This window comes from Larus michahellis, chromosome 6 (genome assembly GCF_964199755.1).
Source record: "Larus michahellis chromosome 6, bLarMic1.1, whole genome shotgun sequence".
In the NCBI taxonomy this organism is placed as follows: domain Eukaryota; kingdom Metazoa; phylum Chordata; class Aves; order Charadriiformes; family Laridae; genus Larus; species Larus michahellis.
Genome location: NC_133901.1, coordinates 2185986 through 2199342, shown reverse-complemented (window position 1 = coordinate 2199342; position 13357 = coordinate 2185986). Strand labels below are relative to the sequence as shown.

At 39.9% G+C, this 13357-nt stretch overlaps 1 protein-coding gene across 3 annotated transcripts in view; it reads right to left on the bottom strand.

The window, feature by feature from the left end:
- The window catches only part of GNB4 (G protein subunit beta 4), a 71610-nt gene that overhangs the window by 38679 nt on the left and 19574 nt on the right, over window positions 1-13357 (bottom strand). Inside the window, exon 1 of one of the 3 annotated variants that reach the window (XM_074590360.1) lies at window positions 5316-5617. The exons of the other annotated variants lie outside the window; for them this stretch is intronic. The gene's annotated coding sequence lies outside the window, so the exon portion shown is untranslated. Of the gene's footprint in view, window positions 1-5315; window positions 5618-13357 lie in introns of those variants that run through there. 3 annotated transcript variants of the gene reach the window in all.

Here is a 13357-nt window from a genome sequence, read left to right as displayed (position 1 = left end):
ACAAAATCAACACAAAAAGACATTCTTAGTGAGTACATTGGACAGAATGAAGTTAACTATTTGAAATCTTGGTTGTCAAATTCATATTGGTGATTAGGTTCTCTATAGACTAATTGCAGCTGATCTCTTTTTTAGCATTTTACGGTTATGTCTGTCATCATCAATCTACAAAGCATATGAATACAATTTTCTGTTTTACAACCTTGATTTAATTTCCTCTGTAAACGCAAGGCAACAAATTTAGCAGTGTTGTGCAACTGATGAGCAAGGCACCGAAACACAGTGCGCAGAACCATATGCCCTCTATGCAGTTCCTGGGCACCTTCTTTCATGGTCGTATTGTTCATACCAGTGGGAGTTTGCTCCCTCGTGACATATGAGTGGCAAAACATCAGCGTGCATTGAGAACAGATACTCTGCAACAGTTTTCAGACACTCTGCATCTAAGGAGAGATGAATGGAATGAAAATATTCTCCGCCTAAGATAGGAAAGGAGGGAGAGAGGCTCCAGCACTTCCTTGAAGGCCTTCACGACATAAATAGTAAATTATGTACCTGGTAACGCTCAAACTCATTGACAAAGCAAGGAACCAAGTCCTCAGCACTAGTTTTGAGTGATCATTTAAGAAAACACTATTTCTGTGATGGTTTCGTTTTTCTACAGTATTTGTAAATTCACAAGGGAAGGAGAGAGCTTAAGCAGAGAAGACAGTACTGCGCTTTCTGTTTATTCTGGACACAAAATAATACCCAGAGCTTCCTCTAAAAGCCTGCTGAGAACATAGACTAAGAGAAAGCCTCCAAGAGGAAGTACTGAAAAGTAAATAGGCAGCGCAGGCAGCGCTGCTGAGACTCCCTCCAGCAACTCTGTCAGTGTGTCCGAGTTTTGGTTAGTACCCTGAGCATAAGCCTGGCAGACCGAAATTGCCATATAATTCTTTCTGCAACATGTAATTACATTCTTAACCTCTTTGTCTTTTTTTCCTTTTTGATAAAGAGGAAATAATTCATTTCCAGGAATATAAGTGGCTTTAATTCACTTGGATCAAGCCTCTTTTTTTTTTTTTCCCTTTTTTTTTTTTCTGATTCAGTGCCTGACTCAGAACCATCATTCTTATTGCTTCTGTCAGACTATTCCACATTTCCCAGCGGTTTTCACTACTGCAGTTTGGAAGCACTCTTTGTTCTTATAGTCCCAGTGCCTACTAAGGCTTTTCTTTTCATGTTCTTTGACGTTTATTCCCTAGGAGCTGGATCCTTGTGTCCTTACATGTGAGCCAAATCTCCCAATGAATTTGCAAACGTGCAGGATCAGCAACTTAAAAAGTTTATTTATTCTTCAGGGTTCTCTATGTTCACAGGAAAAAGGACGCCTATAGGCAAACACTGCATCACTAGGTTTCATCTTCACAAAAAGGAAGCTGAGAGAGGAAGGAAGGCACAACAGTGCAAAGTTAACGATTAAAAAACAAAAGCCAGCCTTCTCAAGCTTTTTTCCTGAGAGGCTGGTGGTTGCGGATGCGCTTACAGGACACTGAAGTTACACATTTCTTGAAATACATCAAAAGACTCCTTCGCTGGGCTGGCACACTGTCAGAAGTAAGAGCTGATTCCAGAGTGTTGTCAAAATAATATAGATGTTTGGATATATTTTTGAGACATCTTTCAACTTGGATATCTATACTACATTTACATTTAGGCACCTGAAATTTCTAATGGCCTGACACCTCAGGCTGGAAAACACCCCTGCTCCCATTTACTTTGGTATCTGCGTCAGAGAATGCTGGCCCGGCGTGTTAGAAAATGTAATGTATTCAATTTATGTCCTACATAAAAGTTGAGATCAGCATCAACAGCTAGATCCAATCTGCAGCTTTAATTCAAACAAGCAGCGCTGCTGACAGCACTATTTCTGTGGATAAGTACTCCATCTCACAAACTTACATATTTGACAGTCTTCAGATTTCACTTTAATGTAGATGTCCCTCTTCTGATGTCAGAAATTTTATGGCGAGTAGTCTTGGTGATAAGCCAACATTTGACACGATCTAACTATCTAATTTTGTGAAAATTGTTGGTGAGACAGTGCCGTTAATATCTTCTTATGCAGCAGAATGAAAACCTTCTCTTGCTCTCTGTCTGCTGTGCGCATACAGGACAGAGCTATTGCGATAGACTCGTGTATTTTCCAGCCAGGGAGATTATTCTCATCTTTTAGTCTGACATTTTCCAGCAACAGAGTCAATGGTATTCCCTAAGTAGTTCCTACATCAGATCCTTTAACTTCTCAAAGTTAATTCGGATTACATGTGTGTAGTTTTATGTAGACAAACCCTCAATGTACTGTGCATGTGAAATACCACGTTTCTTATCTAGCTACGCTAATGTTTAATGACCCACGCTAAGAGAGACACATGCCTCACTGCCACTCTGACTCCATCTGGACTCAGCTTCCTGCTATGGGATCTAAATACATTCCAGGCATGTATTTTGTTGCACTGTCCATTGTTTCAGTGTGATCTAGCTTGGGATATGTAAAAGTGATAAATATACTTCCACAGTTGTTTTACAAAGACTTTTACTCTAATTTTATTGATTTTTTAGGTCCACCATCCTTAGTTTTTCTACAAAAATCAGGCAGATCCATTCACAATCATTTACACAGTTCAGTTTTCTACGTTGCTTCTATTTAAACGGAGATAATTTCCATCCACAGCAGGTCGGTCTGCACCCAAAAAGCACAGCACAGGGGTTTGAATGCTCAGCTAAAGTCAGGCCTGAGGCTCAGGTAGTTCTGCCTCTTGCTGAGAGTATTTTTTACACTTCTTTGTTTAACCTTGAAAACAGAACATGCAAGACAGTGCCATCACCTACAGATGACGCAATAAGTGTATGCCTCATCAGCACTACTTCGACAGCATTCCAACAGGAAATTGTATTTTGTAGAGGATATTTTATTCTATTGGCATTATAATAAGTGCCAAGGCCATCAGTGAAAGTGTTAAGCAGACTGAAAGTCTGCCAGAAGATCCCAGTTTTGTGCTACTGCACGTGCCTTTAGCCCTGACAGTATCCCCCAAACCAAGAGAGAATAATCTTTTTATGAATAAATTACTTTAAATTCAGAGAAATGCATGCTAGAGCAGTGAGATGCTCCGGAATACTGAAACAGCTTGTGAATGGAAAAATCATTCGCTAGTACAAAATAAGGGCGCTGCTGCATTGTCTGCAGGAGACAGCAACGATCAGCCTTCTGGGGGGATACAGCAAGGAAAATTTAATGCAGCAGGAAATCTTTCAAAACAACAAGTTGGCCACCTGCTAAAAACTGTATGCATTTTATGTTGTAAAAACTTCCTTGTATTTCTATTTCTTATTATCATTCTCTTTCAGATGCTACTCTTTCAGGCAATTTTAAGGAGTCGCCTAAAAATAGTCCTTTTCCTAAAGAAAATAAATCTCACAAACCCATGCAAAGAGGAACAATTCTTCAATAAGGGTTTTTTTAATTATACTATATTTTGTCCCTCCAGCCACCACCACTGAATATTGAATTTCTTCTGTCTTTTTTTTTTTTTGGTGCCTGTTTTGCAGACTGAAGAAAATGACTGTAAATCAGTTTGCATTCAAAACACCACACTTGCAACTAAAAGCACAAGATATTATACCATTAACAATAAGATTCAGTATAACAGTAAAAATTTTGTGACTGACAGAGGAGCACCTTTTGAGTCATAAATTCTCATTTTCAAAGGACAAAAGGGACTATCACAATCACTATCTGAATTCCTACACAACAGAGACAATGTAATTTCACACAATAATTCCTACGTCAGTCCCCTGCCTTCTGATCTGCAAGAAAAACTTCTACTTTACATGTCACACCCCGCAAGCAAAAGACCCAGGGATTCTTCAGCTTTATCCATGAGAATTATTAAACAGATTTACAAAAAACATTATCAGCAACAAGGCAGAATCAAATCCTGGCTCTAAACAATCTTGAACACAGATGAATCAGCACAAGCAAATAATGATAGGATGGGAATATTTTTTTAGAGACATCATCTTTTACAGGATGAACACAGGGTAAAATCAAACTATTTTATACTTCACAAAGTTCCTGTAATTTGATCTTGCAAAATGGATAAATACTGTAATGGATCTGTGGCTTCATTAGCACACACTCTGATAACCTGCAGTACAATATCCATCAAGCTCTTCCTTCCCTCTGGGGAAGGCTGCTGCAAGGGGCTGACAGAGACGTGAGTCAGGCTCGGGAGGATCAGCAGATTTGTGTTTTTAGCTTGCGTTTGGTCTGGCAAACAGGGGACCAGGCAGTTTGGAGCCAGGGTGCAAGAGTTGGAGGGAGAAGAGGTTGTTCTCCCTGAGAAGGGGACCGGTGCCATTTACAAGTCATTTCTGCTGGTTTTGACTCACCGTGAAGCTGTCGTAGGTGACCCAAATGGGTGAGAAATAGATTATACCTTGGCCAAGGGAGTTTCAGGCCCATGGGTGAGCATTCGTAACTTGGAATGAGAACCTTTGGCCTTTGTCTGGAAGAATCACCGCTTCGTATTCCTACCCCTGCCTGCCCATAACAGTAAGTTAAGAATTGTACAAAAGACAGTTATGAGTAGCTCAGGTTAGAAAATCTTCTAACAATAAGCCTAGTTGAATATTTCTGTCCATGGCCTAACTAGTATAAAAAGCCTAGGATGAGATTTTCAAAGGTTGTGAGACACCCAGTCCTATGTTAATCTTAACTTCCAGGTTATACTGTTTCTGTATTTCTATGTGTTTTCTTTATTAGATCATCTCTAATTTGGAGCAGCTTAATATCTGAAACACCTTGCTGGTACCACAGGAACATTAAACAGGAGTCTACATTACAAAACTGGAATTAAGTTCAAGCCTGAAAATGTGACCTCTGTCTTCAAGCCTGTCTTAGCTCATAGGTTTGTAATCGAGGCCTAGAGGTCATAGGTGGTGTCAAAAGAACTTGCACCAAATAGCCCCAAAACATACCCATGCTGAGCAGGACACTTTCCTGGACGTGGAGACTGGAGGCACCATTTACGCCTGCCTATGCTTTTTTACTGTACATTATTTCTTAACCTTTGAACGCTTCATTTTACAATATGAATATTGCTTTGTGTTTTATTTTTGAATAGAACAGTGATTATACTGGCAGTAACACTGACATCATTCTCGTGCTGTGAATCCCATAGCTACACTTACATTAAGAACTGCAAAACACAGATTACTCAGATCAGATAACCTAACCAGTGGGAAATAAACACAAAAAGCTCACTTACCATGACAGTTTTGGAATTGCACCAGGGATGAACTTGCCTCTGTGGGCTCTCCCAGCTCCCAAGTCCTAAAGCATCATCTGCAATGTTTGCCAGGGTTGCAATCCAACATTGTTGCCCTTGCATTTAAATAAAAAGCCTCTCAGCCGAGCTCTATCTCTTTACCTTCCCATTCACTAGCAGTTTAAGCAGACATTTGATTTTTCTGTTCTGTGTTTGCCTGTAACTATTTTTAGCAGCTAATAACTGACACCCTAGGGAGCATGATGTCATCACACTTCGCACTTACGGAGCTCTCGAAAGTCAAAACCAGACGGGAGGAGCTGTCATCGCAGCGAGCTGGCTCCTTAGGCGAGGGGAAGGGAGGGACACCCCCAGAGCTGGGTTCAGAAGACCAAACAGGAGGAAGGTCAGTAAGAGCTCGAATAAAGACTAGTTCTTTCTTTTGTAAGTAATCTGCAGCCAAGATGTGAAAAACAGTATGCATTTTGTAAGGCTGCTGGATACTTTTTACGGTACTAATAACAATATAGTCTTACTGGCAATCCCCTTGTCAGTGTCACGTCCAAAAGTTTTGGGGACTTTTGGAATTAACACCGGTCAACGCTCCACTGCTGAACGGGCAGCAGCTGGCAGCTTTGTTAGTGATCTCAGCAGAGAGGTGAAAGACTGAGTGGTCATGTACACTAAACCTATCAATTTATCAATATTTGCTCCCAGTATATTTAATGAATGATTCATCGCCCTAGAAACTTCCATTTGGTTGGGTATACGAGGCATTTCTAATTTCCCTTCAAAAGATCGAGCTTCATTCCCTTGTTCATCCTGTAACTCTTCTTTGCACCTCTCACAGTTTAAGTTCATTTGTCTGAAAATAGCTAAACACAACTGGAGGAGACAGTTAACTCAGGAGGAGTTAACACTCCTTGTAAGATGGCAACGATATTTCCTTCTCCCTGTTAAAAGCCTCTTACCTTCCAAGACTGCATTATCTTTCCTACCATATTTATATTCCATTGTCTAATTGTATTCATCCTTCCACTGCTGTTACTTCCAGTTCATAAACCACCAGGTTACAGAATAAGTTATTATTGAACCTAAAACGTATGGCTTTGTACAGTATACTACTTACTTACAGCATTTTACGAGCAAGCGAGTAAAAAAGTTAGTCTGATTCTTTTTGAACAACAACCCAGTCTTCCTCAGCATTGGCAGTGCTTCCCAACTTTGTCTTATCCAGAAATTTCACCGCGACACAATGGTAAATATATTAAATATAACAGGTTCCAGAGAAACACCACTAGTAACATTTCTCCAACCTTGTCACTTTCTTTTGAATATTATTTTTAGTCAGCGCTTTGGCCAGATCACAATTCTTGTGTTTACTGCCATCATTTCCAAATTCAAGAACAATTTCCTGTAGTATATCGGTTACTGGAATTTAAGTGGATTAAGCTCACTTTTATTACTCCTAAAAAAATCAATTATCATATTGAAATATATTGAGCATTATGATCTACCTTTGATAAAACAATGTTGTAATTTATTCCAAAACAGGTCCACACTTGCTATTTTCATAGAATTATAGAATGGTTTAGGTTGGAAGGGACCTTAAAGATCATCTAGTTCCAACCCCCCCCACTGGACTTTTTCCCAGTTGCAGGGAAAAAAACCCAACTTCCCAAAGAAAACAAAACAAAAAACCAACTCACTACAAACCCCATGTTACTGCAGTTTCTTCAGTATTCTGGGAACGATCTGCATCACCTAAATTTGTCTTACCAGCAAGCTTTGCTTCCCCACCAGCAGCTGTAATTTCTAGCGCATCACTGTAATTCGTATGATAGTGTTATCACTGCTCTCATCAACGCTAGTGATAAGGGAGGCTAAACATTCATTTTCAGTCGATATGTGGGTCACACCTACCGAACTGCTAATCTGTATCCTGGCCTTTGTATGAGGCGTCCCACTTCCTTCTTATTTTTGCATTGAATATAAATTGTCCATGCAGTACAATACACCTTGTTTTGTATGTGCACACAAGTTGTAACAGATTCTTTTTGCAAATAACAAGTATCAATATAGAGACCTAACCAGGAATACCAATTACTGAAGAAATGCTGTGTGATATTTTCATTCCGGAATATCCCCTTATTAATAGTTTTCCTTTTTTTCCCTAAACGCCCTTGACACCTTGAGCACCTGGAATCTCATGCATGTGGCTGAAATTCATGGGGAACATTTTTTTCCTCCATGAACAATTAAACACTTAGAATTTACCTTGGATTTTGTTCATTCTTAACTATCTCTTGTAATCTCCTGAGGCAAAAATCTAAACAAGGATGTTCTAAATCTCCTTAGCACATTGGGCACACAGTCTCTCAGAGCCCAAGATGAAAAGGTCCCTTTCAAGTATCAAAGATGATGTCCCCTAGAGAATCATGCTGTGCGGCTTTTGCGCGCTCCTTTGAAATGCTGTATCAGGAAACCTCCCCTTATCAGTCACATGAAAAATACCAACTAGTCCCCAAAGCTGAGCTGACGTCAAAGAGGGACATTTAAAGGGTCTGTCTAAAGGCAGCTGAAAGGCTCGTTATCAGCCACAGCGTAGGAGGACCCACATCAGACAAGTCCAGAGGAATCACTGGCACCAGAAATAACAGGATGACACAGTGGTGGCCCTGGGGACGTGGAAGCAGGCTGCTCACCGAGAGCTCTGCCTAGAGAAGGACATTTTGCCCCTGTACTGGGCACTGGTGAGGCCCCACCTCAAGTGCTGTGTCCAACACAAGAAAGACATGGAGGTGCTGGAGCGTGTCCAGAGAACGGCAATGGAGCTGGTGAGGGGTCTGGAGCACAAGTCCTGTGAGGAGCGGCTGAGGGAGCTGGGGGTGTTCAGCCTGGAAAAGAGGAGGCTGAGGGGAGACCTTCTCGCTCTCTACAGCTCCCTGAAAGGAGGGGGTAGCCAGGGGGGGTCGGGCTCTTCTCCCAAGAAACAGGCGATGGGACAAGAGGAAACGGCCTCAAGTTGCGCCAGGGAAGGTTTAGGATGGATATTAGGAAAAATTTCTTCACCGAAAGGGTTGTCAAGCATTGGACCAGGCTGCCCAGGGCAGTGGTGGAATCACCATCCCTGGAGGTATTTAAAAGACGGGTAGACGTTGCGCTTAGAGATACAGTTTAGCAGTGGTTTTGTCAGAGTCAGGTTGATGGTTGGACTCGATGATCTGAAAGGTCCCTTCCAACCTACGCGATTCTATGATTCTATGTGTGTAACTATGTTCACAGTCAAAAAGCACACCAAAAAAACCCTGAAAAGAACAGTAAAGCTTAACAACGGTGCAATGAGTAGGTTTGTATATGTGTGTATTGTGTATTTTCTTTGGCACTATAAGAGTTTAGCAGTAACAAAGATACAGGTTGCGTGCGCTTTAAGGGTCTGGATGAATTCATTGTTTATGAATACAAGTATCAGAGAAACAGGAATTTTCTCTCCACAAAACATGCATTCACGAACAGTATTAGTGTATTTTTCCATCAGATTCATGACATTTCTCAACCACAGGGTTGAGGATATTTTGTGTCTCTATGTATAACTTTCCAAAGTCATTTATTACAGTAGTTATATTTAGAAGTTAAAGTCTACTTGCTAGAATTTTAAAATGCATTTCCCTTTAGTTGTCTTTGCCACCCCTTTGCTCACTTTTTACAAATGTTTGAGTGGTTCGCTGAACAAGTCTTGTTTTATATATTTAAACCATTTCTTTGTTTATCCTTGTGCTCTTTCCCTTGAGATTTTTCCTTTAGGTAGTCCAATTATTTTTTTTTCCACATATTTACCCTTATTTACATACGCAAGAAAATAATGCTCAGATTCCTAAATAAAAAATCGTCTTCGTTCTGTTATCATCTCCAAGACTGAATTACCATCCTGCATAAACATCCGTTTCCGTGCTCAATTCCAAATTTTTCAGTTTTGGGGCAATATACCCGCTACAACTTTGCTATTCCATGCTAAGTATAAGGGAGTTCATTTCCTCATTTTCTGGCTAAGGGCATCTCTGCTCAGTGTTTCTAATTTTTATTTTAACTGAAATTATTTCTCTCTCCTCTGTCTTATGGAGTACTGTAGGACCAGAGATGGTCTGGTTAATCAACTGACCTTACGACCAAGACTGACAATTCTTGTTCACACAAGAACTAAACATCAAATCAAACAAAATTACAGAAAAGAATTAACATATTTCTATTTCATCCTTTGGCTAATGTGAAATTGTTCCTTAACACATAATATGTAATATTTTCTGTCCAGGCATAAAAGTCCAGTAACAGGCCTTTCACTAGGCCGTTTTAAAGAGTCGGTCTAGCAACAGGGCTTCAGAACGGTTTTGTGGCATGTAGCACACAAAATTCCTTTTCAGATTCCCTCCCCTAATTCCTAAATCTAACTCTGATCATACAGTGGTAAAAACTCTGACCAATGAGTCTGTCCTTAATTCTGTCATAGGACCAACCCGGAACTCGTAACATCATTTCCAAAGCAAACTGCCATTTTTTACTTCTGCAGCAGTATTTACATTGTCAACCTGATTTTTAAATATTGCACATACTTCCTGATGATATTATCAGCTAAACTTGATCTTCTCTGTATAAAGGACCACTTAATAGGAGGATGAAGTTTCTTCTTACCCCTTTATTTAGGTATGGTAAATGCTTATGCAAGGACTGGTGATGAATGTCAGCCAACAGGAAGAAATCCTTTCTTGCACCATGAAACATATTAATGTCATCGTCCCCCTGCTTCATTTAGGTTAAAAATAGTTTCCTATTAATATTACATTAAATCAGAACAGGCTTTTTTAATGGAGATATATACAGGAAAAAAAAAAAGCTGTTGCTTATATTTTTAAGTCTCAGTTGCAGCAGTAAGTGAAACATACAGTGAATATCAAGATCAAATCATAGCATCTGCCTGTAAAGATTTGTTGGTATAGAGCTGTCACCCACACGGCTTCTTGTCTTCTATTAATCAAGACAAGTGCAACAGAGAAACATGAAAAGTGTTAATAGCGCTGCAAGTCACACACAAGGGACAGAGAATTCAACAGATCTTCTGAAGCTAGGCCTTGGATGCAAAACTTTCAGTAATGATATTTGAAAAAAGTGTTTTAAACCATAAATAAAATTTTTTAATCCTTCCTGAGTTAAATTTTTTTTATCCATTTTAAGAAAAAGACAGATTTTACTTGTATTCCTTTTCAAGTAAATACTGCTTTCTTATTAAATCAGACATGGCACAAAAAACTATTGCTCCTCTTTTGATTACGAACTTTTCTCTATTTTTCAGAGATCTTGTTGAACCAAACAGCACCATTTATGATTTTGTCAGGGACTTTTACAAAAGCCAATCCTGATGAGAGGAATAACCTCCCATCTCTAGGAAGGAACATAGAAGCGGAAAGTCCTTGTGTCTGTCTGACCTTAGCTTCGGATAAAAATGCAATGCACAGATCGACGGTACTCTCTTCCATTGACTTTCCTTGTCTTTCAGACAAACTATTCAGCCTCGGCACATGAAATCTGAATGTCGCATAAAGAACAGAAAGAGAAGTCTGAGAGGAAAATGGAAGTTTCCCAAGGTGACGGCATACAAGGAAAGAACATTACCAATATTAGGTTTGCTGTCCTAGGTAGAAAGTTGCCTTTGCAGTGTCCCTACATGGACTGGGTTTTTACCACTGCTTAAATTTAATACCAAACTCAGGGGCTTACGGTACGCAGTTAATTTACCCAAGTCTCCTACATAATCAGTGAAGTGTCAGACTCCTCTAGAGGTGCTTCAGAGCAGAAGCCATACTTGTGGATTCTGAATTACTTTCTAAAAGAACATCCTCTGCATTTAATCTCTCAATAGCCCAGGAAAAATTGTCTTCCTCCTTTAGGCACCTATGTATGTAAGGATAGGCATAGGAACTGCCTTACACGTCTCTTTCCCTTGGTTTCTGCACTCTGTTACTATTACTTTCACAAATTATGCTGAAGCTAGAAGTAGCAGATTTTATCTGCACTAACTGGTTCAACCACACTCTTTCCTGCTCTTGATATTTCTGGTTGTTTGCATGTCTGAACAGCATCTCAGTCTTTGATCCCCTCTAGGGAGCATGCGCTCTTAAATCTGACTATTTTTAGTACCTCATGTATGACCGTCTTCTCCAAGATGAATGGCAAAAGAGGAAAATTTCTTCACCAAAAGCGTTATCAAGCACTGGAACAGGCTGCCCAATGAAGTGGCTGAGTCACCATCCCTGGAGGTATTTAAAAGACATGTAGATGTGGCACTTAGGGACATGGCTTAGTGGTGGACTCGGCATTGTTAGGTTTATGGTTAGACTCCGTGATCTTAAAGGTCTTTTCCAACTGAAATGATTCTATGTCCATTCTATTCTGTATATATAACATGGGAAGATGATGCCTATGTAAGTTTATGAACTGCTCACATACTGATGTGTGAAAATCCCTATTCAGGCATAGCATATTGTATTTTTATAATTAATCAGACACAGAGTATGGCTGTTACAGTCTCCTGTATTTCACCCAAATATCAATTTATTTACTACTTGTAATTTGTCACACTTCAATAAAATCAATTTCCCACTTCTGAGAAGACAGAACACTGATTAATAAAAACTCCAGTCTACTGCACGTCCTCCCTCCTGTGATTTGTGGGCACGGAAAACACTAATACATTTTCTTTGCTGAGGAAAAAAATTCTGTAACAACAAGAGACATGGAAAAGAAGGCTTAAACTTTTTGAAGCAAAAAATTATAATAAAATTCTTATGGAAGAGCCAGTACATTATGTGATTCCCTGCCAATAGAAACAGTCTACATAAACTATATAGATAGACAGCAAAGACCATAATCACTGTTTTGGGATTAGAGGTACAAGTCAGGAGGCTCCAGCAGCTTGGTTCCATCCCTCTCAGAGACCCTACTGGACACATTGGGTCTGGATCCAGCCTGCAAGTTATTGTACGGACCACTACCAAGTCCTTTAAAAGTGACCCAGTCACAAAAGCTGGTAGCTAGCCAGAGGAGGAAAGGCATAAAAGAGAAACCAGGCTAGCTTTGTTACAGAGCAGATGTCAGTGTCTCTCAGGAAGGTCACAGAGATGTAAATGGCTGCACAAAATATTCCCAGCTCCACAGCAGTCACTTTACAAGGGGAAACGTGGAATCTGTCATGCTAAGGATTTATAAAGGGGTAAAGACACACAATATACAGCAGAGTACCGTATATTCAGGAATAACCATATCTCAATGCCTCTGGAGACAAAGCGAAGAATTTGCACGGTACTGAGCAGGTCTTCGGGGGCTGCTCATGAAACTCCAGGGGTTTCTATGCAGCCATCATCCTACGTAGGGATTGCTCTCATTCTTAGCAGGGTAGTAGCTGAATGCCTGCTTGGATTACTCATGCTTTGGGGACACAAATGTATCTGGACATTTAGGTAGGAATTTTATAGGAGACCTCAAGGTAGGAAAATCCAAGCCTGGGTAATATTTGTTTTGGTTTTTTGAATTTCCTTCCTGGCTTGTATCACCACCATCTGAAACACTACTAGAAATACAAGTCCAAGCCATAATGAAGCTGGTATCAGATGCACAGATGAAAATATAAATACTGCTTTGGTTTGATGGATGCGGAGAACATGAGACCTGCACCTGGGTTACACGACTTGAGTTTGTTCCTAGGTCTGTTACCAAGCTGCTCATTGATCTTAGGTACTCACTTCCTTTTTCTGTCCTTCCATTTCTGTAAAATAAGGCCATGAGATTGACCTTCATTATAAAAAACTTTGAGATCTGTGGATGAAAACTACTAAATGAGAACTAATTATTATCATTATACTGGATAGAGAACCAGAAGCCGTCAGTTTTCTAGTTCAGCTTTCCTTGTGAATATAATTATAATCTCATCAGAAGAGTTTGGCCTAAAATGGCAGAAATCTCCTAAGGATAATTCAGAGTATTTTAATGCAGTT